Below are 11,280 nucleotides of genomic sequence, written 5' to 3'. Positions count from 1 at the left end.
AAGCCTTGTGGAAAAGGCAGAATTTAAACATTTAAATATTAATTTACTGCACCTTTCTCTAAAATACATTTGGGCAGATCTTCAACATACTAGAAAAGTTCTCAGTGGATTAATGCTGATTTGCATCACGTGAGTAACAGTTCTGTTCTTAGATCACTTGTGTCGTGAACAGACTTTTTTCTTGGAAAAATTCTTAAAAAGCAGAATGAAAAACAATACTTCCTCTCTTTTTCTTGTTTTTAGCCACCTCACTGAATTTGGCAGAGAAACTTCCACTTTTGTTTGCACGTGACAACCATTTTCACTTCTTAGCTTTGAGGTCTTTTACCAAGTGTTATAGAAAATCATAGCGCAACAGGAATGTTTTTAAATTCCACACTAACCATTATTGTATTAACTTGTTTGTACATATGAAACATCATGGTATTTCTATCTCAGGAGAAGATATTAATCTCTTTGGTGAAAGACCCCTTATATCCAAGGTACTTTTGCAGCCACCTTATTACATTTCTCTGGATGTTGTAATATTAGGGGAGACACTGCTGGAGAACCACCATTCAGCACAGTCATACACGCTTCAACATGAATTCATTAAAATTTTTAGGGAGACAAAAGAGAGGGGCAACCAGAATCATCTCTTCAGAGCTACACATCTTGGGAATGAATCCAGTGAGTGCAAATCACAGGAGTACAAGATTTCAAAATCCCTACTGTAAATTTTGAAATGGATCGGTAAGATCCCCAGGGCATTTCACAAGATACTTTGCCTGCTTTCTCTGGAAGCAACACATCAGAGCAAAATAAAATGCCCATACTGACAGTGTAATGATTTAACATGATTTAACTTTCACCTTTAAATATCTGAACGAAATACACAGACATTTAATTGGCATAATAACAAGTTACATGTTTGTTATTGATTAACACACTTACTAAAGGTCAACTAGTATTTTAAGCACTTTGCAAATACAGTGTGTATTCCAATTATCCTGAAGGCCTTGTAATTATTTTGTTAAATGTCAATTAAATGCAAAAACATTTCTTACCAGCCTGACACTATGCTACCAAGTGTACAACTTAATGTTTTATTGTTCATGTAATTTTCAGACAATTATTTGGCAATTAGATTGACCTCTCACTTAAAACTGCAATACACCATGTTCAATTATGGTTTAGCTTAAAACCAATAAACAACAGCTTATCAAACCTGTACTTCACATATGAGACCTCATGGGAGAAACAGGACATTTTCATGGTGCAGGGAGGTTTTTGGAAGTGGCTTGAACCAAATAATTTAAAGACAATGCTGCTTATTCTCCCAATCCATCAGACACCCCTCTGCTAGCTTGCCGCATACATCCTGAGTATTCCTTTTGTAGCAATCCCCTCTGACGCACACTGTCACCCCAAAGCTGGGTAAGCTCATTGCCACCACACAAGCTGAAATGTCAAAGCTGGAATTCTGAATGTCAGCCACGTACTAGCCACAAGAAGGGGGTGATGAGTAAAGACATCACGGCATCTTTATATCTTTAGTTTTCTGGGAGTCTCCTACAGACTTTTCTAACTCCTCCTTACGACAATGTGCTTCTAGCATTTTACTTATAATGCAGTTTGGAAGGAGCAGTGTAGGGTCCCTTTTGCCAACTCTACACTCATTGGAAAAGACTTCTGAGGTAGCAGGTTTTTTCCAAGGACATTATCATCAAAATATCAACCTAGAGAAATCTAGACCATAGCCACTGAGAATTTTGGGCCTGCACAACACCAAACACTAGACTTCAATGAGTTCAGACGAGCTAAGGCTCTAGATTTTTGTTCACATTCTCACAAATTTTTCAAATACAATGACATTGCGATAACAGCTTGTACGGTGCAGAAGCAGTTCTTATCGTTTACCACAATAATACTTTCATTATAAAATGTGAGATGTAGTATGGGTTCAGTGTTCACATTCAGTTTCCTGGATTTCAGGGGAGAAGTGCATCAATACAGTCTGGAAAGACTGTTTTCCTCTAAGGCATCTGAAAATAAGTCAACAGAAGTGAAAGTAACATTTACCACCTGCATCTGAATGATCAAGCTGGGCAGCTGAGCAGTATCAGCATTGCTTTCTGACTCTGTGCTAATGTCCAACTTCAAGGCCTCATTATCACTTCAACTCCAGATATTTGTAGATCAGTACAAGTCTAAACCTAGCAGGGAAAGGAACTACCAAGCCAATGATACTCTTTATTGATCAGTGGCTAATTGTCAGCTCCCTGAGACCTGACTGTAAACTTACCAAGTTAAAGGTTAAGCACAATTTCCTTCCAAATAGCACTAGCAATAAAAACAGGAACAAAACTGGGGCAGTTTGCAGTATATTGTTTCATTATAACTCCCCTGGGATCAGAAAAGCCAATGGCAAAAGGCAAGTGCAGTCATGCTAATAAGAGTTTTAGCTTTGTTTAGTGTGCCAAGGGGATATTGTTATAATATTCTGGTTCCATGTTCAACTTTTCTCCAAGGGGCTGTGCTCATCAGCGTCACTTAACAGTTACCAGTCTCACAATCTACATTGGAACAACTGTCCTTCTGCTCTATATTGCCACTGAGCTGGTCTTGAATTTTGAAATTTATTCATCTTGGATAAGATGATAAAACTCAGCCTGTCTTCTTATCTGAGGAAGGTGGGCTGCTTTTCAGAAGGACCTTGGGTGCTGTTTTGATTTTTTTTCAATGCTTTTGTTTTATACATGCATAAACAGTTTTTATATCTGCTCTGCCCCATATAATGTTATAAACGACAAAAAAAAACCACTTAGTATTTTTTAAAGTCTTTGAAGTTTAGGAAGTCTATAGAAATCCTCAGATCTCCTCATTGACATAGCAAGATCAAGCTTTTATTTCTTCTAACCTTCAAAATTTCTCCTGTTTCTGTTCGCACTGCACACACGCCTTCTGCTCTGCCTTATTCCCTCCCCCTAGCCCCAAACCTTTGAATTTTGAGTGCTTTTCAGAGGGGACCTTAAGTGATGTCTTTTTACGTCAGTCTAGGAAACCAATTTGGGGAGGTACTTATCATTTCTTTGCATACCTTCTTTTGAGACTGAACTAGCAAAAGATTCTGGACGTCTCTCACAAGTAGGTCCCCAGAGTATATTTCAGTAGGCACTGGTTAAATGGGAACACTCCTGGGTTAACCAGGGCACAGCTCTAGGTTCAACCTCCAAAAAGGGTCTCTCATCCTAAACGTAGTAAGCTGTTGCCAAACTGAGTATTCAAACTGCTCTAAGTCAGGTTTCTATCTAAAAGATATTCTTTTTTGAAATGCTGAAATGCATTCTTTTAGTTTCTGAGCAGTAGCATGAACTTATGATTTTGTATTCTAGATTACATCTTACATGGTTATGGACACAAACGTACTTAAGGAAGAAAGATAATTAGAGATACAGCTAGAAAAATAGAAAGTCAAGGCTTTCATGTAATTATTTGACCCAGAGGGCAAAATCTGGCAGCATTAATCATGTTTTGCTTTTCCTCTCTCTTCCAGCCACTCCCCTCTTTCTCTCACCAAAAAAATCATCTCCTATGGGTACTGGCCTTTGAAGATTGTCTTCAAGAAGATGAAGATCCAGCAAGTCCGTATCTTCACAGTGAAACATTCAGTTGAACTATGCAGTAAATTTGGAGTGGAAGTGCTACAGAGTTAGACTCTCAGTTTGGAATAGCTTCTCTCCTCCTCTGTACCCAAAATAATTCTGCAAAATGAAATATGCCCTCAGCCCCCCAACCCCTCCTCTCATGCCCCTAAATCATATCATTGCACACTTATTCTTATTTCCTCTATGCTACAAACAACCCCCTTGGCTTTGCCCATTCTGAATAGAATAATAGATGTGTTCTATACCCCAGTTAATGACTGAAATCCTGTTTTCATGGAAATATATATATTCAAAAATTCCCCCTCCTGCCCAAAGCAGAACCAAACCCCACAAACTTATTCATAAACACACAGAAAAGTGATAACTCAAAACACACTTTAGGTATTGCCAAAAGATGTTGGCATAAAATGTGTTTATTTTTTAATCTTAACAGTTTGTGTAAGAGACCTGCTTGTTGCACCACCCTGGCAATCTGCATCTAATAACCTGATACCAGTTAATTAACTTAGTGGAAAGAATTGCTATTACGTTTTATGGTTAAAGCAATGTGCATGTTATTTTCCAAACTAGACTTATATCTGAGTTACCCAAGTGTTGCAGAAAGCTAAATTAACGCTTACTCCAGTGGCTGCTGGATCTACGTCATACCAACGCGCATGTTCTTCATTCCCTCTAAATGTTAATAGCAATTTCTTTTTACTCCTGTATTTGCACTGTTGCAGTCTTCAATCTCAATATTATTTCAGCTAAAATCAATGACTAGGGTTTTGTTTTTACCACTGATAAACTGTTAACAAAGATTGATGCTGGATCCTGCTCATCCATTCACAAATGCTTCTCTGCTATGATTGGTTTCTGGTCAAAATTAAGACTGAAAGAGTAATCTCCCATTCTTTCAAGCACTGTGTTGTCCAGTCACAGACAATTAAGCCAACAAATCATCAGAAGGCGTATATTTTCTGTCCTTGCTCTCATATTCCCAAGATTTCAGCACAGGAACAGAACCGTAATAATTACCGTAACTGCCATTGTATTGCACGTGGCAAACTACGCGTTGCATTTCATCAGAACTGAAATGGTAAAACCACATTTAAGAACTGGAGTGCAAGTGAAGAAATGCACGAAGACAGGGTGAAAAAGTCACCTGTTAGCTTGCTCCCAAGGTTTGACAAAACCTGAAATACATTTTGTCTCAGTCCCAATGGTTTAAACAGAGGCAAGGCACTGGCGTGTGAAAAGAATAGAAGGTATCGCTCTCTCAAAATAATTGACTTGTTTTTCTGCCATTGCTGCTTCCAGCTCCAAAACTTTTCAGAAAGTCTTGGAATTGACTCAGAAAGTGTGCTGGTAAGCATGCACATGTGAGTTACGTTGCCTGATTTGCTCATGAGCTGTTTTTTCTTAGGGGTTCTATTATGTGTCAAAGTATTTGCAGTTTATACTGAGGCTAATTGACCTTGCACTGCAGTTATTGAACACTGAATCATGTTGGGTTTGTTGACTTTGAATTACGTATACTTTGGAAGTATTTGAGGCTATATACTGAATCACATATTAGATGTTATTCTTAAAAGCTCCCTTGTTTCTACTAACCTCTATCCCCATTCTTTTCAAGGAAGAAAATGAAAACCAACTCCAGCCCTCTATCCCCTTATATTATCATTCAGTGGTGTTACCTTACCTGTCAAAACTATTCCTTCAAAGTGTTTATTCCCACTCCAATAAGAAGAAATAAGCTACATATACAGCCAAACCCTCAGAGACTTTTTTCATCCCAGCTGAAACTGCACCAACACAATGGAAAGATGCTTCTGACACCAGTGCGAATTCGCAGAGACAGCAAGTCTCGAGCAGCATGTTGCCCTTCTGCCTGTCATTGTAATCAGGGTGTACATGGCTGGGCAACCACTGAAACCTTTGGTAGTGTTCTCATTCACTAGATCCAAAATTCAGCCAAACAATAATTTGTGAGAGTTTCATCTAGTGGGAAGTCTCAGACATTTCAAACGAAATTATTTTTCTGTGTTTAAATGCAAGTCCATTCTTACCACCTGTATGGGACAGGAATGCTCTCATGAACCTGGGCTTTGTTTAAAACCCAGCAGTAAGTGATAGACTCTTCATTGACATGGATGAGGCTCAGAAGAAGTAGGTACAACATGATGGAAATGCTTCTGTTAAGCAGAGTTAGATAGCATTCAATTGTTAAAGACAGAGATAAGTATAGAAAAGTAGGGATAGTCTACCTGGAGGAGAGCGTACTTGCCAGTGCTAGTTGCTAAAGTATAATTCCTTCAGTAACAAAGATTTTACAAGTGCTACATCAAAAAATGTTTCACTGTGGAAATTTTAATACTGTAATCCTGAGAGGTGAAATTGGAAAGCATGCACAGAGTGAAAAGTTTGAAAAGGCAACCAAAGAAGTTTTAAAACCTCAATGAACCAACCAAAGTTCCTCAACACTGAAGTATTTGCAGCCAAAAAGAGAAATGCGCTTTATTGACTCCAACCTCCTGTCCAAGGTCAGGGAGGTGGAAAACAGGAACAGAAAACTTTGTGTAAAATAGCCTGAAACTCTGCTTACATTGCAGACTTACCCTCAGGAGAAATTGGATTTCTTCAGCTAATGCAGGCCTCATAGAAGAGTTGTTGCTCCTTTTACTACTGGAATATAGGCTACAACCCCGACAGCCCGAGTCTATTCCATCAACTGCCTCCAAACTATCAAAGAGCAACGTTGTTCATACAACGTTATTATTAGCTACCACCCATCAAAAGGTCACTGAAGACTCACCTATTCCACAGTGTAACTTCATTCTACTTCCCTCATTAAAGTTGTTCTTAATAATAAAAAGATAGGGCTTGACATCTTCCTAAGACCATCCCAGCATCTACCATAGAGCTGAACCCCTTCTTGTTGAATACAAAGCCATTCAAATGGAATTTAAAAAAAAAAAAAAAAAGACAAACAGAGAACGGACAAAAAAAGGAAAGCTGATTTGAAGCTGCAAGAACAATCAGGAACCAAAAGAATTTACTTTTTCCCCAGCCCTGCTGCTCAAGACCACCTTACAGCTTTGAACAAACAATTTAAGTTTGGTGCCTTCACCTGCAGAATGGGTTTATATTCAAGAAACATGATCAGCAGAAACCTGTCGGTACATACCCCAAAATGCAACACCCTCAGCCAATGCTCATTCCAAACACTGTGCTAAAATATCAGGTAAAGGCACTATCCTGCTGCATCATCTTGCACCACTGTTCCTTGTCTCAACCTTTTTCCATCACAGCAGGCCAGTTTTCTAGCATCGCTTGGCTGTCACCACAACCAAGTAAATTCTCGTTAATTTTCGGGCCTCTGCATGCCCACTTCTCTCCCATTCTCTGCATATTGCTTTGCCTCTGGATTACACCTTCTATTTAGACAGCACTGAAGAAGAGGCAGGGAATCTGATGGCTAAATTCTTAACATCATGTCATTCAAATTCTTGCACCACACTGTTCTGATGAAATATTTATTAAGCAGATAGGACCTACAGTGTATAGTTTAACTGCTGGAAGCCATCAGGTTTATTGTAATTTAATTTCATTTTTTGTCACGATTTTTTAATTGGCTACTTTTTTAATTAAGTATTCCATTATAAGCTATTCACGAGTAAATATTTTAAGATTGCTTTCATTTTAAACATTGCACTTATTGGCCTCAATTAATTAATCTTTTTTTTCCTTGATGCACATCTGTTTCAATGCCCTTAATGAGAAGTAGTAAATAACATCATTAATTTTATCCTTGTTCAAATTTATTAGCTTTAGTTATTTTGTGGCAGGCAAGTGTACGGCCATGAAATGTTATCTTTATAACAAACAACCAAGAATATTAGACTCAAAATTCAGATAATACAGTTTGTTGGGAATTTGAGAAACTAAAACTATGAACACAAGCCCTGAATGAAGCAAAGAGGTTTTTCTCCTTTGAGAAGTTTTATTTTCTGCAGTTTTATTTTCTCTTAATTTACCTTATTTTGCAGGCTTAAGACTTTTTATGGTAATTTGCAGAAAAGATTGATTTCAACTTCAGTGTTCAGAGACAAACCTGATGTTTAAAATATTGACATCTTGAAGTGGAACCCTAAGTTCACCATCTTGGGAAAATTTGGTTCCGAACCCAAATTTTAGGCCTATTTGGAATTTGACTTGAATCACTGCACAACTGTTTCTTAATACAATTTTCTGGAGGGATGCATTCAAAATAAATAAGTAAATAAAATAAATAGGAGTCCAAAGCCAAAACCAAACCAGTGCTACATAAGGAAATGAATCAGCAAGTTAAAAACCCATAAGCAGTGGCTTATCTCCTTTCTCCGTTTATGGGATTTAAACTATCTGCTTAGACAGCTATTCTCAGACAGTTCATATGACTTTGTGAATTTCTCAGTCCAGCTGCAGATCTATAAGCTACATTTGCCTTGTCTAAATGCCTTCCTTGTTGATGACTGCAACCTTGAAACAGAATCAGTAAGATCTCTACCTGAATAACTGAAAGAACTTCTCTTGTAAATCTTTCAAACAAGCTGATGGCAGAGTGTACCATTAAATCTTGGTTCACATTTATTTCAGTTGGCATGCAATACATTCTTTTAAAGGAAAGAACGAACAGGTACTTGTATAATTCTTAATGACTGATGAATCTACTATTGCATGGAAAAAACAACGTCACTTTAGAAAACAACTGAGCACCTCTGCAGCAATATCTATTTGTTCTTTGAATTGTCTTCTTGATTTATATTGTTATTTTCCTCTGGTCTGTTTTTTTGCAGGGGGCGAAAAAAACATTTTCCTAATCCAAATACATGTTGCATTTTGTCAGTAAGAGACATCTAGAAATCCAAGCCCACAGACCATGGGCACTCTATGCCATTTTCTCTTATGCAAGCAACATAAATTATTTAACCTCTAATAACATTAAGATTTCATGATGCTTGTGGAAGATGAAAAAGTGAAGACTTTTGGATACTAAATGCTTTATTACTATCTGTAATCTTGTAAGGATGACTGATTTTTGTTTTAATGTGCAAATCTAGAGCGTGTGGAAATACAGAGACAATATATTTAGGGCTATATTCTGTCTAGTACTGAGCAGTGGTCTCAGTCTTGGTAAAGCCTTATCTTTAAGCATGTGAGTAGTTGCACTGATTTTAATGGGCCTTTTAACATGCTTTTAAATGCCTTGACAAATAAGGATTCTCAGCTCTCTCTACCCTGCAAAACCAAGCTAAATAGCAGGTTTATTAATACTTAATACTTGCTTCCTCGATACACATCACCATGACAAGAGTGGATTACAGCAAAGCTATTAAGAAACAATCCTAAATCTCCGAGCTTCAGCCAGAAGGCAAAGAGCTGGATTGCAATGGATGATATTCCCTCTCAAATGGCTTCTCTCATAAGGCAGTAACTACTTTCTCCATCCATTACCACTCATAGCTCAAAAGGACGAGGCTGCCAGTCACAAGGTGCCATTAACCTGGCATGGAAAGCAAGTCCTTCAGTTAGCACATGTCTTAGCCAAACAGCAAGGAAGTTTTTTTTCTGGAGAGTAAACACCATAGTACACATGGGGCTTTAAAGGCTGTTAAACTCCAGGAAGGAAAAAAAAAAAAAAATCATATATCACACTGAGATCTCATTCAGAAAAAAGTTAAAACTTATCACTCAAAACGCTGCTAGGTTGGAGGGTATTTTACCCAGTTCTGAGAATATCTAAGATTTTTTTTAAAGGACAGAAAGAATTTACTTTTTGCAACATCTCAAGCCTTTTATATGGATATAATGTCTGTAAGCCTCTAGAATGGTCAGTTAAAGTATCCTGCTATGACAGTATGGAAGTCTTTCCTTTCAGTGCTAGATTTTGTCTTCCTTCTGTTGTAGAGTGTTAACGAGCTTCTCAACTCTTTCAATAAATTACCAAACACTTGGTACCTGGCTAAAAATTCACAGAAATTCTTAAGTTTCATAGCTTGTGAACTCGGTTAAATGACACTTTGTCTTACAGTTCTGTGTAATGTCTAAAAGAAGATCTTACTACAACTCACGTTCCATTCCATACTTTTGGAGAACATGCATCATCCAGTTCTCGTCCCCTAGACCCTGTTGCACATCTGTAACAAGCCCAAAAAGTGGGGTTATCGCCTTAGCTGGATCTTAGTAAAAACATACTTATGATTTTGAGTCACACGCACTTGATTCATTTAATAAAGTGAAATCAGGTGAAGTTTCCAAGTCTAGATCAGACAGGTTCCATCAACTGGGGCTTTCCCAAGAAATTCCAGGATACGAGCACAAGATCTGCCTTTGAGGCCATTGCAAATTTCCTTTAGGGTCAGCACCCTAGTCAACCAAACTAAATTTCTAAAATTATGTCCACCAAGACAAAAATGATATTACTGTTTTAACAATCACCATTGGGATACAAAAATAACTCCTGGAGAAGGGAATACTGCAAATAACAGAACCTGGGAACGATGCCACAGTAACTGCTGCAGTTCCAACAGAGGACACGGTGAGACTCAAAATGAACATTGCGTGTAGAAGGCAGCATTCAAAACACTAACTTTCTGTGGAGTAATACCTCTTCCAGTACTGCCAGAGACATAATGCCATTCCTGTCACCATCTGTGACAGAATCTATTACTGAAGTAAGATATTTTTGGAATATCAGCTTTAAAGATGGTAACACTCCTGTCTCAGGGAGGTGAAACAGCTCTCAGAAAAAGCAGCAGCACAAACATTACATGAGCTGTTTAAGAGATTAGGTTAACTATTTTATTTTGAGAGTTTAAAATTACAAAGGAGAACAATCAACCTTTTAAGTTACATGATAATCAAATTTAGAGTATGTATAGCTTTCTAGTCACTTTTTTGTCTTTTGGAAGGGAAGAAAACTAATTAATCAAATAACCGTAGACTTACTGCAAGAATCATAGCACTACTGTTCAGATCAAGACCAGCTAATAGAAAGAGACCTTTGCTGGGTAGCTAGAATTAAAAATTGATCACACTTCTCAAAAGGCTTCAGATTCAGTTCTATACTTTAGGACCCTATCTAGAGTTTTGCAGCCTGGGAGTCCTGAATGGAATTCATATTTGCAAAATTATTTTAATGCTATTAAAATCAATCAAGTCCCGCATTTTAGAAAAGATGGGATGTTAATGCTTTAAAATCAGAAAGCTCACTAAGACCTCAAATGTATGGAGCAGGTACTATGACAGCAACATTCAGCCATACTGAACGTAGCCAAAAAAAAGAAGAAAAATCAATGATCAGATCTGCAGGATTTATGTCTAAAGTTTCCCTTGAGCTTAACTGGAAACAAAGGATGAATATCCATGCACGGATGCCTATAAGCTTAATATCAACAAGGGATTCTGACAGGTAAGCTTTGAAAACACCTGTGGACATATTTGTTTGCCAGACTAATTACAAACTCCATGTTGATAAAATACAAACAAAAAAGCCCAACCCAACAAAAGATAAAGACCCTGATTTGTTAGACAAAGCATTTCTAGAGCTTCTTATACAGAATAACGTATAAAAAACCCACCACAAACAGGTATTTTTATATTTTTGGCAATT

This window comes from Pterocles gutturalis, unplaced genomic scaffold, assembly GCF_000699245.1.
Source record: "Pterocles gutturalis isolate BGI_N339 unplaced genomic scaffold, ASM69924v1 scaffold3034, whole genome shotgun sequence".
Classification (NCBI taxonomy): Eukaryota; Metazoa; Chordata; class Aves; order Pterocliformes; family Pteroclidae; genus Pterocles; species Pterocles gutturalis.
Note: the sequence above shows the minus strand (reverse complement) of the source record.